Below are 14,443 nucleotides of genomic sequence, written 5' to 3'. Positions count from 1 at the left end.
TTGTTAATAAATCTACAAGAGATCTCTTAACAATATCTTAAAAACAACAGTGAATTGCAAGCAATTTTTTTCCTTTTGTTTTTATGGAATGAGTCAGTTTACCTCAAGAGAAATGTTGCAGGCAAATGACCTTCTCAGCAACAGTTTCCCTTCCATCTTGCTTCAGTCATTCTTAGAGAAGACAGCTTAGCACCTGAACTGCAGAGCTTACTGTAAACACTTTGGGTGGCATCTTAAACCAGCAGCAGAGCAGAGGAAATGAAGTTTTATCCTGTAGCCTGAATTGTAAAACACCACTCTGGAAAACACTCCCTAAGTTTTTACTTTAATATCCAGGTATTGTAAAGATGTGGTGCATTGGAGCCCTCAAAGAGTTTAGAAAGGAAACTCTTGAGTGTCATTTTCAAAAATCAGAACTCTTAAGGTCCTAAATACTCAAGATTTCATCAGAGTCTAAATAAATGCTTTAAAATTGGCAAATTCAAATAAAACCAGTATTTGTATTCATCCAATTGACACATCACACAAAAAATGTATGCTGGATAAATCCATTAGCTACCATGCCAAATAGCTACAGTGCTAGCAAGAGATGGCTGTTGTCAGCTGTTTGGACTCTTGTATAGTTTAAAATATCAATGCATAGTGTATAGTTTAAAATATCAATGCAATAGTGTAAAGGAAAGCATTTGTTCAGAGTCCCTCTATAAAGCATATTTTAGAGAGAGAGAGAGAAATGTCATGATTCAAAGGATGCAAGATCTCATGGTGGTTGCCATAGGATTTGGCTAAGATGCTTGACATCCAATGACATCTTACAGTTATATTGATTATTTTATTGCTTCTGCCAGAGAGTGACAGTACTCTTACCTGGATTCTTGCTGAGCAAGCAGACTCAGTTTGAAATGTCCTTTTCCCCCTTTCGTTTCACCCCTTTGCTTTTGTTACTAATTCTTTGTCCTTACCTCCTGTGGGAACTCAACAAAACAAAAGCATAAGGACCTCAAACCTGATAAACATGAAAAGGAAAGCTTGAAGTATTACTAGATTTTGAGATCTTTAAAATTTAAGAGAGGGAATGATACTTTCAGCATATTCCAATCCATCATCATCAGATCAAACACAGTCTAGTTCATTCTTCCCTGCTGGTGTCTGAACATAGTCTAATGTCAGACCCACCAAGGCCATGAGAGTGCTGCCAGTTATCGCTCTAGTTGCGTGCCAGTATGGGAACTGTGTTGCAGGTTTTGCCAGAGCTGCAAGGATGGATACTGTCGTGGTTTAAGCCCCGGCTGTAAATTAGAACCACGCAGTCTACTTCCCCCCCCCCTACTCCCCAGAGGGATGGGGAGGAGAATCGAAAGAATGTAACTCCCACGGGTTGAGATAAGAACAGTCCAGTAACTCAGGTATAACACAAACCACTACTGCTACCACCAATAATAATAATGATAAGGGAAATAACAAGGGAAGAAAATATGATACCGCTCGCCGGAAAAGAGCCCGACCCAAAAGAAGACGTGCCCTTCCGGGTAGCTCCCAGTTACATCCCCGGGCATGACGTGCTGTGCTATGGAATACCTCTTTGGCTAGTTTGGGTCAGGCGTCCTGTCCCTGCTTCCTCCCGGCCTCTCCTCCTCCCTGGCAGAGCATGAGACTCACAAAGTCCTTGGTCAGCCTAAACATCTGTGTTATCAGCTTTGTTCCCAGGCCAAAAGTCAAAACCACAGTGCTGCAACAGCTACTAAGAAGGAGAAAAACTGACTACTGCTACTGAACCCAGGACAGATACTGAAAAGACCTAGAAATGACACTGCCCTGGTCTCAAAGTCTTGACTTGGGCCTGGTTGTTCCCGTTCAGAGGCCTGAGTGTAATATGGGAAGTTGTGTGGTACTCTGCTAGGGTCTGGGTGAAGAAAGGAGAAATCATTCCTCTTGTATTCTCTAAAATTCCTTATGCTTCCAACCGGTCTGTCTTGGTGAGGAAAATGGTATTTTCATCTGCCATTGGAAATTTCTAAAAATGGAATAGTCTGTTCCTCAAGCAAGATTTCTTTTGATTATGTTTCTCTTGGTGAAGTCCTCGTCCTGCAGGATTTTGGGATTGAATATGGACAAAGCAAAGAAGGCTTCATAATTTAAGAAAAAAAAAATCATACATGTTGATCCACATCCTTTTTATCATCTTATATGGAAGCAAATTGAGATGAACAAGCCATCATGTCAAAAATCCCTTCCACTGGAAAAGTTGTAAACTGTGGCTGAAAACATGTCTGCATGTATTTGAGTCCAGTTTTTCAGAAAAAGAAGTCTTTCATAAACTTTTCATTGTGGAGCTAAGGCTCTTAATCCTTCCTAAATAAAGCAGTGAATAAATCTCTGTTCAAATCCAGTCTGTCACCTTTGAAAATACTGTCTCCAAGTTTATGCTGTGCTGGATATACCATGAAGTAGCTGGGGAGAGGAAGGGTAGGAAGAGATTAGCCTTCCTCTGCTGTCTAAAGAAAAGCAAAGTCCTACACTGTGTGTAAAGGGGAAGAATGGGGATTGTGTAAAATAGGTCAGAGATGTATCTAATTTTAAAAGGCTTGGCTTGATAAAGAGAATAAATTTTCTGTAACGGCAGTCAGGTAACCCTGAAGTGTAGTGGTTATGAAATAATTATGCTCCAGAGGGGTTAGAGACATCCGCCACTGCCTGCTGCCTTGTAATGCCTCAGGGATGTGATTAACTTATGATAATTAAAGCTTTTATAGTGGAAATACAGTATGAACATGAAGAGTCTGACGAAGTTGCAGGATTGTGGCTCGGTACAACATCTAATGTTCATGTTAACCTATGCTATTTGCTCATCTGTAAACATCCTCTTTATAGCTTCCTTGTTGTTTGACCCTTAGTGGGTGGCACCATAAATGAGTGTGTTTTCTGGGACCTGAATGATTTTTTCAGTGTGTTGGGTTGCATTAGCATGGTGCTACTGCATGAGTGATTATCTGAAATGCAGGTACCTTTCGTAAGAACTCTAGTACCTTCACTGGTCATCAGTTTTAAACATCATGGAGGTGGGGATCATACTCATTGTGGTCTTCAGGACAGTAAAGCTGTGTAAAGCATGCTTACTACTTAGAGAAGACAACTTCTGGATGGCCCTAACTTTCGTAACATTCAGTTTGACCTAAATCAGAAATGTCCCTGTTCTTGTTTGCTTTCATCTGGTGTGAGTGCATATGTAAGTAGAAGTCTGCCACTCCACAGGTACAGTCCTGTGGAACGTTTTGTAGCCTACTCTCTTCAGCAGAATTGATTCCACCAGTTTTCTCTCAACTCTGAATAATGATTCCAAAGAAAATCTTCTAATTTTCCACAATATTAAGAATGCTAAAACCAGGGGACCTTGTCTTCACTATAAAGGTGTAGCAAACATATTAAATGTTGAGGATGCAAATTGTGGTAGCTATTTTATGATCATTCTCAACCTAAATATTATGCTCCCTTTCTGTAACTTCATGTAACCCAATTGCAAATTGGATAAACTCATCTTAGCCAAAGAAGCTAGTTGGAATAAGAGTGTCAGTAGAAAAAGGCCAGTAACAGAAGCACACATTTCTCAATAGGACAGCTGGGTTGCTTCCTCAAAGGCTATGAGTAGATTGACTAGAAATTTGATGTTCTCTATCAGATGTAGCAGTTGTGTTCATTGGTACTATGTCAAGTGCAGGGCTCTGCCAGTCAAACCTTATGGGTGATTTCTTTGGTGACTGCTGTCTGTTGTGAAGCTGTCATCTATTCAGAGAGAAATAATTGATGATTTTCTTGTAACATCAAAGATGCACTGCTGGTGTCTGCTGCCCTCTGCATAACGGGCTGAGCATGGGGTAGTCACGCTTAGTAAGTTGTAAGATTTACTGATTATATATGCTTCAACTGTGAGCTAATTTCCCTAAAAAATCTGTGTAAGCAAGATTTGGGTTTAGATGCTTTTAACTACCACAAAGTTAATACTGCTTAATTTTATTCGGAAATGTTTCTGTTTGGATTGTTAGTAGATTTCTCAAGGATATGTTTGGAAAGTTGCAATACAGGTAATGACAAAACCTAACTATCTTATGTTACATTTCATAGAATCATAGAATACTTAGGGTTGGAAAGGACCTGAAGATCATCAAGTTCCAACCCCCCTGACATGGGCAGGGACACCTCACACTAAACCATGTCACCCAAGGCTCTGTCCAACCTGGCCTTAAACACCGCCAGGAATGGAGCATTTACAACTTCTTTGGGCAACCCATTCCAGTGCCTTACCACCCTCACAGTAAAGAACTTCCTCCTTATATCCAATCTAAACTTCCCCTGTTTAAGTTTGAACCCATTACCCCTCATCCTATCACTACAGTCCCTAATGAAGAGTCCTTCCCCAGCATCCTTGTAGGCCCCCTTCAGATACTGGAAGGCTACTATGAAGTCTCCACGCAGCCTTCTCTTCTCCAGGCTGAACAGCCCCAACTTTCCCAGCCTGTCTCCATACGGGAGGTGCTCCAGTCCCCTGATCATCCTCGTGGCCCTCCTCTGGACTTGTTCCAACAGTTCCATGCCTTTTTTATGTTGAGGACACCAGAACTGCACACAAGACTCCAAGTGAGGTCTCACGAGAGCAGAGTAGAGGGGCAGGATCACCTCCTTCGACCTGCTGGTCATGTTCCTTTTGATGCAGCCCAAGATACGGTTGGCTTTCTGGGCTGCGAGCACACACTGAAGCCAGCTCATGTTAAGTTTCTCATAGACCACCACCCCTAAGTCCTTTCCTTTTTCCTTGATCTCATTAAGTACTCTGACATGTATATATCCCCAAGTACAACCAGGTTTATGCATATATATGCAAAACAAGACATTTCTATGTATATTTGTGTTTATAGACTACACCATGGGATATCTATGGTTTCTTCAATAGATGTTTGTACCTGTTGTTTGTCTTTGGCATGGCGGCACTTCCTTATTTGTAAGTTTGTAGGGTGGAGAATAATCCTTTCACTCCGTGGACAGATAGGAAAAACGGTATGAGAGGTGTAGCACAGCTAAAGTGTGTTATTTCTTACCAAGACTTAAAGGAGTTGGACTTGTCACATCATTATCTCTCTCGTTTGTTTTTTTTCCTTTTCCTTCTTTTATTTTGTTGCTTACTGTTAGTATTGGAGATATGTTGAGATCACTAGGAAGAATTTCTTGGGTTTTTTTTTTATACCTTGAAAAGCATGAAGATATTGTTCCTAATTTTCTCCTTCACCCTTACAGTCAAGACCACCAAAATGTCTGAAATTTAGTATCTATGGAGTATCATGTTTATATGTTTTTGTACCTCTGCTGCCTCTGGAGCTGGGTTAGATGGGATGGAAGTAAGAGGGGCTATTTCTGGACTGTAGCAATTGTATCCAGCTTAATATTTTTTTAAAATGTTTTATTTCTGTTGATCAGAGGGTAGCTGTCTAAAGCAGCATGGAGTGCAGTGCTTTCCCATGGGCAGAGGTTAGCCAGCAGCTATTGCTTGGCTTATCTGTAGTCCTCTCCACTCTCCTCAGTGCGAAGATCTGAAAACTCTCAGACTTCTGTTATATACTTGATCTTCTGACACTGACCTGCCTTTACCTAAGCCACTCACCTATTTGAATTAATTGGACCCCCGTTTTTTAATCTTTTTGTCCCATTTTTTTTGGATGAGAAAGCTTATTTCAGAACTGTCTACAGAAATATGCAGCATATTTCTGATCAGTGAAGTGCTCTGTTTGCAGAAATCATGCTATTCAAACGTTGCTAATGAAATCATTGATGTTAACTGGGTGCTCAAATACTTTGATGAATCCTAATTTGCCAGTAAGTGCAGTTCCTTACGCCAGTGGAACTTTCTTTTTAAAAGAAAAATCAGCAACTGCAAATTAACTCAACCACCTTTGAGCTTTTCAGTCCAACTCACTCCTTCTTCTCATTAGCCTTCATGCCATGTTTAACTGACTCAGGATAAAACCACACACATAGACCTCCAGGTAGCCAGGCATGTTTTGTCCGAAATACTGTTCCTAACAGCTCCCCATACCGGTTATGTGTATCAGGCTTCCAGGGATTTCCTTTATTTTGAACAGTAGAGATCTTCAGCCTACAGACTTGGGCTACTTAGTAAGGTGTCTATGGTTATCTTCATTTACTGAACATTATATTGAAAAGATTAAGGGCGGCTTTGTTTTCTGCTTTCCTGGATGGTACATGCATTTCCATTTTTTCCCTATGGAGAGACCTGAAGATGGCCAACCATCCCATGAAGGCTGGAGAACTGGCAATTCTACTTCACATAAAAAAAAAAAAATAAAAAAATAAGAGGTTTGGGAATTTTTCTTTCACACTGATTCTCCAGTGCCATGGTTTAGTGGTGGACTTGCCAGTCCCGGCACAAAGGTTGGACTTCATGATCGTAAAGGTCTTTTCCAACCTAGCTGATTCTATGATTCTATAATATCTTCTTTTAACAATACCAGAATACTTCATTGTAATTTTTGCCATTTTTTAGTTTTGTATGATAAGGCTCAATAGTTGTTTCGCCCTTTTTTTTTTTTTTTTAAACTGCAATGAGAATTGGTGCTATAGTTGATACAACAAAAATGTAGGAATAATATAAATTTATACCAAAATTGTGTTCAGAAATTAAAAATAAAATGAACTGTGGTGCATTTTAATTAGTAATGGATCTATGCTGAAAGGTTCAAATGGACGTTTGTAGGATTATGGTATCTAAATTTTAGTGGTTTTATTCTTTGCAGCAAACAGAGCCCTTTTTATTATGCATCAAACAGGAGCCGGATGCAGCAGTACTCAGGTGTGGCAGTTCAGATAGCCTGTTACAGGCATATTGGAAATCTGTGATGAAAGGAGTATCAAAATGATTAGGTGGGAGAAACTCGCCTGTGCTGCTAAATGCAGAACTCTATCAAACTGTGCTTTTTGCATGCTTTTATTTCTTGTTCAGCTACAATTTCTTGTGTTTACAATTTATGTCTGCCTCAAAGGAAAACTGGATTTTTCTGGTGGATGTTCGAGGGCATTGTTGCTTCTGTCCTTGGGAATACATCTAGGAGCCACTTGGTCTGAGAAGATGTTTGAGTGTCAGTGCTACACCGTGTGCCTTGTTATATGTTTCCCAAAGCAGCGGTTAAGTGCTGGGAACATGTAAATTGTCTGCAGGTTTCAGTTCTTTGTCAGGATAGACTGCATCATTCACAGTATCGCAGGCTTGGCTTTGAATTGCTACTAAGCATGACACTGCTGTGGTGTTTCAAGCACAGTTTGTGTCTTCTAAGCCATATTCATAGCAATGCATGCAGAAAAAAATGTTTCAAAATTCAACTTTATATATGGTAGCTCAGTCTTGTTACAAAAGCAGCTCTGCATATAAGCATAACTAGTTTTATGCCCTTATCCCTTCCAGCCAGTGTCTATGATTTCACTACATATATATTAAAATTAAAAAAGTAAGTAGATTGTTATTTTAATGTTGTAAGAAGGCAACACCCTTTTCTCTTTTTCTGGGAGAGTGCTCTTGGGTCCATAAATGCAACTGCAAGCAAAACAGGATCTTCATTCAACTTGTGGTATAACTACATGGAAGTAGCTCTCAGAAATAGAAACCTGGGGTGAATGGGCAGTTGAGAGGGCTAAGATTTTATCACGATGTCAACATAAAGTTCAAATTCCATCTGTTGTTATTACTTCTCAAACTTGGAAGAGGAATAAAGAGCTTTCTTAAAGAAAATATAATGGTGACAATGGCAAATGGCTTCTCTGCAATTCTGGGGAAAATTCCACACTAAGATGATTGTGGTGCTACATAGGAGAGGCTAAAAGAACTGCCAAGTGGTTCCTGGTGAAGATCTGAACAGCTAGTATGCAGAGTAGACCTATTGATACTGATGGAAGTATTGAAAGCACAGGTTATAAGACAACTTTGGCAACTTTCCTGCCTACCAAATACTGGATCTGAGTAAACAAAACAACCTAAAACTACAGCACAAGACCTTAGTCAAAACATTTCATTTTCCATGTATTTTCCTTCTTGTTCATGTCTTTTCCAGAAGTTATGATATACCTCATTCCTGGAGACATATTTTATGAGCTGATGCAGTTAAGTGCTCTTCTGTATTGGGGGAAAAAAAATTGGTCTGCTGTACAAATGTGCTTTATTCTTGACTTACTGTTGTCCTTTAACATGAGCTTGGTTTGGTTTATGTTGGCTGTGAAAAAGGAAATAAAGAAGAGAGAGATCACCATAGTGCTTATTATGCACAAATGTTGTTTGAATGCTGGAAGAAAAGTTAGCAGGCTTAAATTTTTGTTGTTGCTGACTCTTCCACTGACGAGCTGAAACATTTTCAGGAGATGATTTCATCTGTTTTCTTTCTGTTTCCTTAGTCCATAGAGTAAGAGTAAAATGTTATGAGATATTTGCTATTGGGAACTGCTTTTATGTATTATTCATCTTACCATTTGGTCTTTTACTGAATTGCCACAACATTCATCTTTGTGAGAGCCATGTTCATAGAAGGGAATGCTCAAGTCTGCTATGGTTTGAACAAGAATAAGTATGAGCAGTGACTTATCACTACTTTCCAGAGCTGACCTATTGAATTCAGATACAGATCTGAGCACAAAAAGATGAAGCAAATATAGAAATGAATTTATATTTCAAGTAACTTAGTTATGTTCTTAGAAAACCAAGCAAACCTGCATTTTTGACAGCTCAGCTAGATACTTCTATATCAAATATAACTTAAACTTGCTGGCATTTAATAATGTGCTCAGAAGCGTGCTTTACTTTGAGTAAATGGCAATGTTATTTTTTGGGCTGCAGCAGTTAGCACTTCTAAATCTCTTGAGTAAGGTATGTCCTAATGAGAGAGCACACAATGCCTCCTAAGCTTGGCAGGTTTTCTGCTCGACAGAAAACTGGGCTGCCCAGAGCTCTCTAAATACTTGCTAGCTAGGGATCAGTGAGCAGCTCATGGTGATAACATGTTCACTGATGGGAATCTACTCTACCACAGGGGCTCACTGTGTGCAGGCAGATGTGAGGTTGAGCAGCCAGCTGTGAGGGGCTGGTGCTGTCCAGTAGCATTATTTCCAGTTAATGGTGAGCCACAAAGGAAGCCCAGCTGTAGATGCAATAACTTTTGATATATACAGCCCTGATTTTTCGTTGTGTGAATGTAAATGCCAGCAACCTACACTGCTTGGATGTTCAGAAAAAGAAAACTGCAGTTGAAATGAATGTGCTCAGAGAGCTGAGGTGCTTGGTCAGGTCTATGTTGCTGTTGAATGCTTAAAATGTGGCTCTAAAAAGAACAGACTGGAGGGCAGTAAACTGCAATATGGTATGGAGAGGGTCCATGCAAGTATTTCGTTGCTCTGCTGGTAGTTTGCTTTTTAGAATTTGTTTAATGTTTATTAACGCTACACTTGCAGTGTTCAAGGCCAGGTTGGATGGGTCCTTGGCAACTTGGACTAGCGGAAGGTGTCCCTGCCAATGGCAGCGGTGTGGACCTAAATGATCCTTAAAGTCCTTTCCAACCCAAAGCATTCTACAATTCTATAAACAAGCACGTGTACTCTATTACCATAATTTTTCCACTGGCTCTGTGCAGCTTTTTGTATTTTTGCTGTTTTAATTTTTAATAAGAATCCCTGCAGTGAGCAAGGTTTGGAAAATATGCCTCTTAATATGGACAGTCTAGAGGAGGTTGCTCTGGGTCCCCAGTGCACCTTATACTCCATTTAATGCATTTAGTCTTCTCGTTGTAACAGTTTCACCTTAAATTACAGAAAATAAACTGGGCTGGAGAGTTCTGAGGCCTTGCTCTAGAGCTTCTTGTTAATATGCCCTGGGCTTCTGGGAATCTGCTGCTTGTCAGCCCAGAGTTCCCGATTTTTAAATCAGTACTTGGGATTAAAAGCGGGACAGGGGAGCTCCCTAAAGGCACCTATTTGTGAGAGAAATGATACGAAAGAGATGAAAGAGGCTTGAAAAGTTTCTGTTGCTTGAGAAATCTCTTATTTTTCCACGGGGCTTGTAAAATAAAATTGTAGATGATGCTTCTCTCTATGAAATTTAATGTGATGGGTAGAAAGGGTGGAAAAAAAAAAAGGTCTTTAGTGAGAGCTGTTGGGGCTTTTCTGCTGGGAGGTGGTAAAAGAGATGCAGGAAGAATGACTATGTATCTGTTTTGCTTTTGTTGCAATATTTAGGTTTGGGGGTGGTTTTTTATTCTCCATCACATGGGACCACCTTATAAATTCTTTTTGCTTTCCGTTAATTTGTCAAAAACTTCATTTTTTAACCTATTTTGTCTGGGAAGAGGAAAACAAGCCAGAAATAATTTTAGTATCTTCTGCAGAAAACTGCATATTCATATGTGTGATTGTTTCAGCCTGATGCAAATGTGTTGCTACAGCACTTGTGAAAGAAAATGCTACAGTAGTCAGATAAAGAAAGAGCAGCTTTCTTTAGTGAGAAAAGATGTGCCACATCATTGCTGATTTCCCAGTGTCATCCAGGGCCTGCAGCATCAGCCAGATCGTGGTAGCCCCATACACTAGGTTCAGTGTAAATCTCTCCTGCTCTTTAGAGGCTTCATGAGACCCTGGTCCTCTCTGGATGGAGAAGAGCTGAAGGTTCCTTCTTCAGACTGTTTCCAAGCCTGCTGCTGCAATGGTGTATTTATATATTTGCTAGGAGGAATGAGCTGGTTTGGGCTGTCTGCTGGAGATGGGTTGTGTGTTGTCTTGCTGTGTGTTGTCTTGCTTGCTGCTTTATATTTTTATGTATATTCTTTTTTTTTTATTTTTTTATTTTTTTTTTAACTAAACTTGATGTGCTTGGGTTTGGTTGTTGCATGGATGTTTTTCTGTAAACACCAGTTTTATTCCATAAATATCTACTGAATTGCTCAAAAAATTTGTTAGATTTTAAACATTTGTTAAAATGGTCTTGATTGAGCTGGACAAAGTGGACACGATTCAGTTGGCTTGGCCAAAGGAGTGTGCTAAATGCAGATTATACTGCAGAAATAAAAATAGGCAACATAAGGAAGTCCTCTACCATTTGTGGTTTCTGTTGAGAATGTTTCAAAACATTCTTCATAAGGAAGAAATTCTTTACTGAGAGGGTGGTGAGGCACTGGAATGGGTTGCCCAGGGAGGTTGTGAATGCTTCATCCTTGGCGGTGTTCAAGGCCAGGTTGGATGAGGCCTTGGGTGGCATGGTTTAGTGTGAGGTGTCCGTGCCCATGGCAGGGGGGTTGGAACTATATGATCTTAAGGTCCTTTCCAACCCTAACTATTCTATGATTCTATGATTATGTATTAAGGTAAAACTGCTGACGGAATAAATAATGAGGAGTGCCATGGAGCATCCTAAGTGGTTGGCTCTGAGGGCTTTCGTTCCCCATGAAAATCAGTTTTAAGTTAAAGGATATTACTATTTCCATGCAAGTGAAAAGTACCACTCGGTGTACATGCTGCATACTCTCTTTGGCACTTCAAAACTATCCAAGCACTTTTTAAGCACTTCATGAGACATTCAGGAACAGATAAACCTGTTCCTTATGAAAGCTGTTTTCAAACCTTGCTTTAACGTGTAACTGAGACCCTTCAGATTTGGGTTTTTTTAATTTATTTTTTTAGGGAATGAAATTACTACCCTGATTTTTGATACCCACATGAACATGGGAGATATTAGTCTGTAGCCTCTCAGTGTTCTGGTTGAATGTCCTGGCATTAGGCTGCGAGAGTCTGTTTTAATCTTTCCTGCTGGAGCTTGGTATACATAATTAAACAGTCCTTAAGCAAGAGGAAGGCTTAGGCTCTGGTGTGTGAACAGGTTAAGCCTTGGCAAGCTGAGCTGTCCTGATTTTAGAAATCTGCTGTGGTTATCTGCCTAGCAGCCTCACAAAACTGTAAGATATAAATGTTTTACTTCATCTTTCAGATAGTCACTTAGTTTTATGCCCCTGAGTTGATAAAGAAGTTATGTTACATGATACCATAATAGTCTGCTGTTCCTGCTTGCCCTGTTACAATAAAGAGGGAAAATAAACCAACTGCTCTAAGGTTTGTAAGCTGCTAAATGGACATTTAATTTTATGTGAGACTGTCTAGAGAGATATTGCACTACAGTAACAGCACTAGTATGGCTTATGAATTGAGAGGTGGTGCTGTTTAAAGGTGTCTACAGAAATAAAAGGAAATGAAGATGTTTATAGCAAATGTCTGTCTGACTGACAACTTGAATGTTGGTGGTAGGAACTGCTATTAACTCTGATAAAGATGAGAGCTGTAGCCTTGTAAGTGGAGGCTTCCCTCATCTGTAAATTAGCTATATCAGAAAAATGGAGCATATGCAAGAACTTCAGAAAACACTTGAATTAATTGAAAATATTCCATTAAGGCTGCAACTATTCTTTGAAAGAATCATTAAGCCACAAAGGGAATAAATTATTCATTCCAGGTTTTCTGTCTTTATTCATAAATTTAGATGCCTGAATCTCACCATGGTCTCATCTGAGTGATCTTTGAGCACTGTGGGTCACATTCAGACATGAAAGGAGAGGTTATGGTTTTTGCCATCCTCTGAACAGCTTCTTTGCTTACATGAGGAGTGAATTTGGCCTTCTGCCTCTCTTCCCATTGCAGCCTGTACTTCTGTCCTGGACTATCAGTGAGTACTTACAGCAAAAGTGCTGCTCTATTGATTTTTAAACCCTTCATAAAAGAAGCTTCTTGAAAGGTTTGGTGCAGACTCATTTAAAAGCATTCTTTTGGCAACTGTTTTTTGTCTGCCTTGAGCCTGCTGTCACTGCACTGGAGGGTGCGTGCCGGTCCCAGCCAGCCAAATCTCTCTGCTGAGCAGCACTGAGAGCAGGGGCTTCAGAGCTTTGTATTTAGCCAGTTCCAAAGTTTCAGACATGGTCTCTAGGTGTGTGATGCTGTTGCCATGCTGCCATGAGTGTCCTGGAGGTAGATTCAGGATATAAGTTTGTTTTCTTCTCTACCATGCTTCATGGGGAAGAATGGATGTTACCATTTAGTGCTTACAAGATGGGGAACAGCTGTGCAACCTTTCTGGATACAGAAGATTGATATCTGTTGGGACTCCAGAAGGCCAGGGCTACGTCTGTGTTGCTGGTTCACAGTCATTGCACTGTAACCCAATGTAAAGCTGAGCTGGTGTGTGGACACTCTCTCCCAATCTTCACTTGCCCCTCATTCCTGTGCATGGGATGGAACAGGCAAGTTTTTATCACCATAGTTTTGTGCGTGAGCATCTTCTGTCAAGCAGCACCAAACTAAAAGCTTTCAGTTCTGCCATATACATTTTCATTATTCTTTTCATGAAACTGAGGTACATGAATGCTATGTCAGTAGTGAAACTGCTATGGGAAAATCCCACATCAGTTCATAGGGGGCATTGATCAGTTGATAATGGTTCTGCTTGTAAACCATTCTTTTACCCTGTAAAAATCATAACCTCACCATTCAGCTTCAATCCATCCTTTGGTGGACCCTTTGCTGTCTCTTCATTGGAGTTCCCCTTACATGCAGGAAATGACGATGAAGAAATGCACATCAACTAATGGCTGTATTTGCATTGTAGTATTTGCATAGTCTTGAACCTCTATGACTACATTTTAAAATAATTTGAAATGTGGGATCTAGATAATAGGTACTGCATAATAATAATGTGGTTTCTATTTAGCCAAGAGATGCGTGGTTAAGTGTTTGCTAATAAATGGCAACTGTTTATTCTTCTCAGCAATGCCTACTAAGTGTGATGTGGGTCATCTCTGTTTCACTGCTTTGAATTTTCTAACCTTCAAAAAGTACTTCTTCCAGCTGTCCTGGTGTGGATTAAAATACCCACTTACCAGAAACTCTCTCATTAACTATATAGTTTTACAGCTATTTTTCTAATTCAAAGTCAGAATTGATTTGAAAGAATATGCATACTAATAATAATTCTATATAACTGTTTAATTTTTTATAATGAGAAGGCTATATTTAGAATTTATATGGCTTTATCTGTTGCTATCTTGAAGTGCGATTTCACAAAGGCTTTGATGTGCCATTGATTGCAGTGCTAAATGCAGCAAGGGTGGGAGGAAACCTGAGGTAGGAATGAGTTTGGTTTTTTTAATTTAATTTTTTCTTGTTTAAACCAATGATGCATTGCTTTTTTAAAAAAATTTACAGGGACAAGGAGTTGATGTTTTGAATGAAGTTGTTCTGTTGATTATTTACACAGTGTCTATGAATGGTCTTATCCACTGTGTCATCATTAGCAATAAATTAGGATGCTGAGAATGGACTGTCAGTAACTCATATGGAACTAGTGAAAGAAGTAATTCCATCCCCAGCA

Source organism: Psittacula echo (genome assembly GCF_963264785.1).
Source record: "Psittacula echo genome assembly, chromosome: 5".
NCBI lineage: Eukaryota > Metazoa > Chordata > Aves > Psittaciformes > Psittacidae > Psittacula > Psittacula echo.
Note: the sequence above shows the minus strand (reverse complement) of the source record.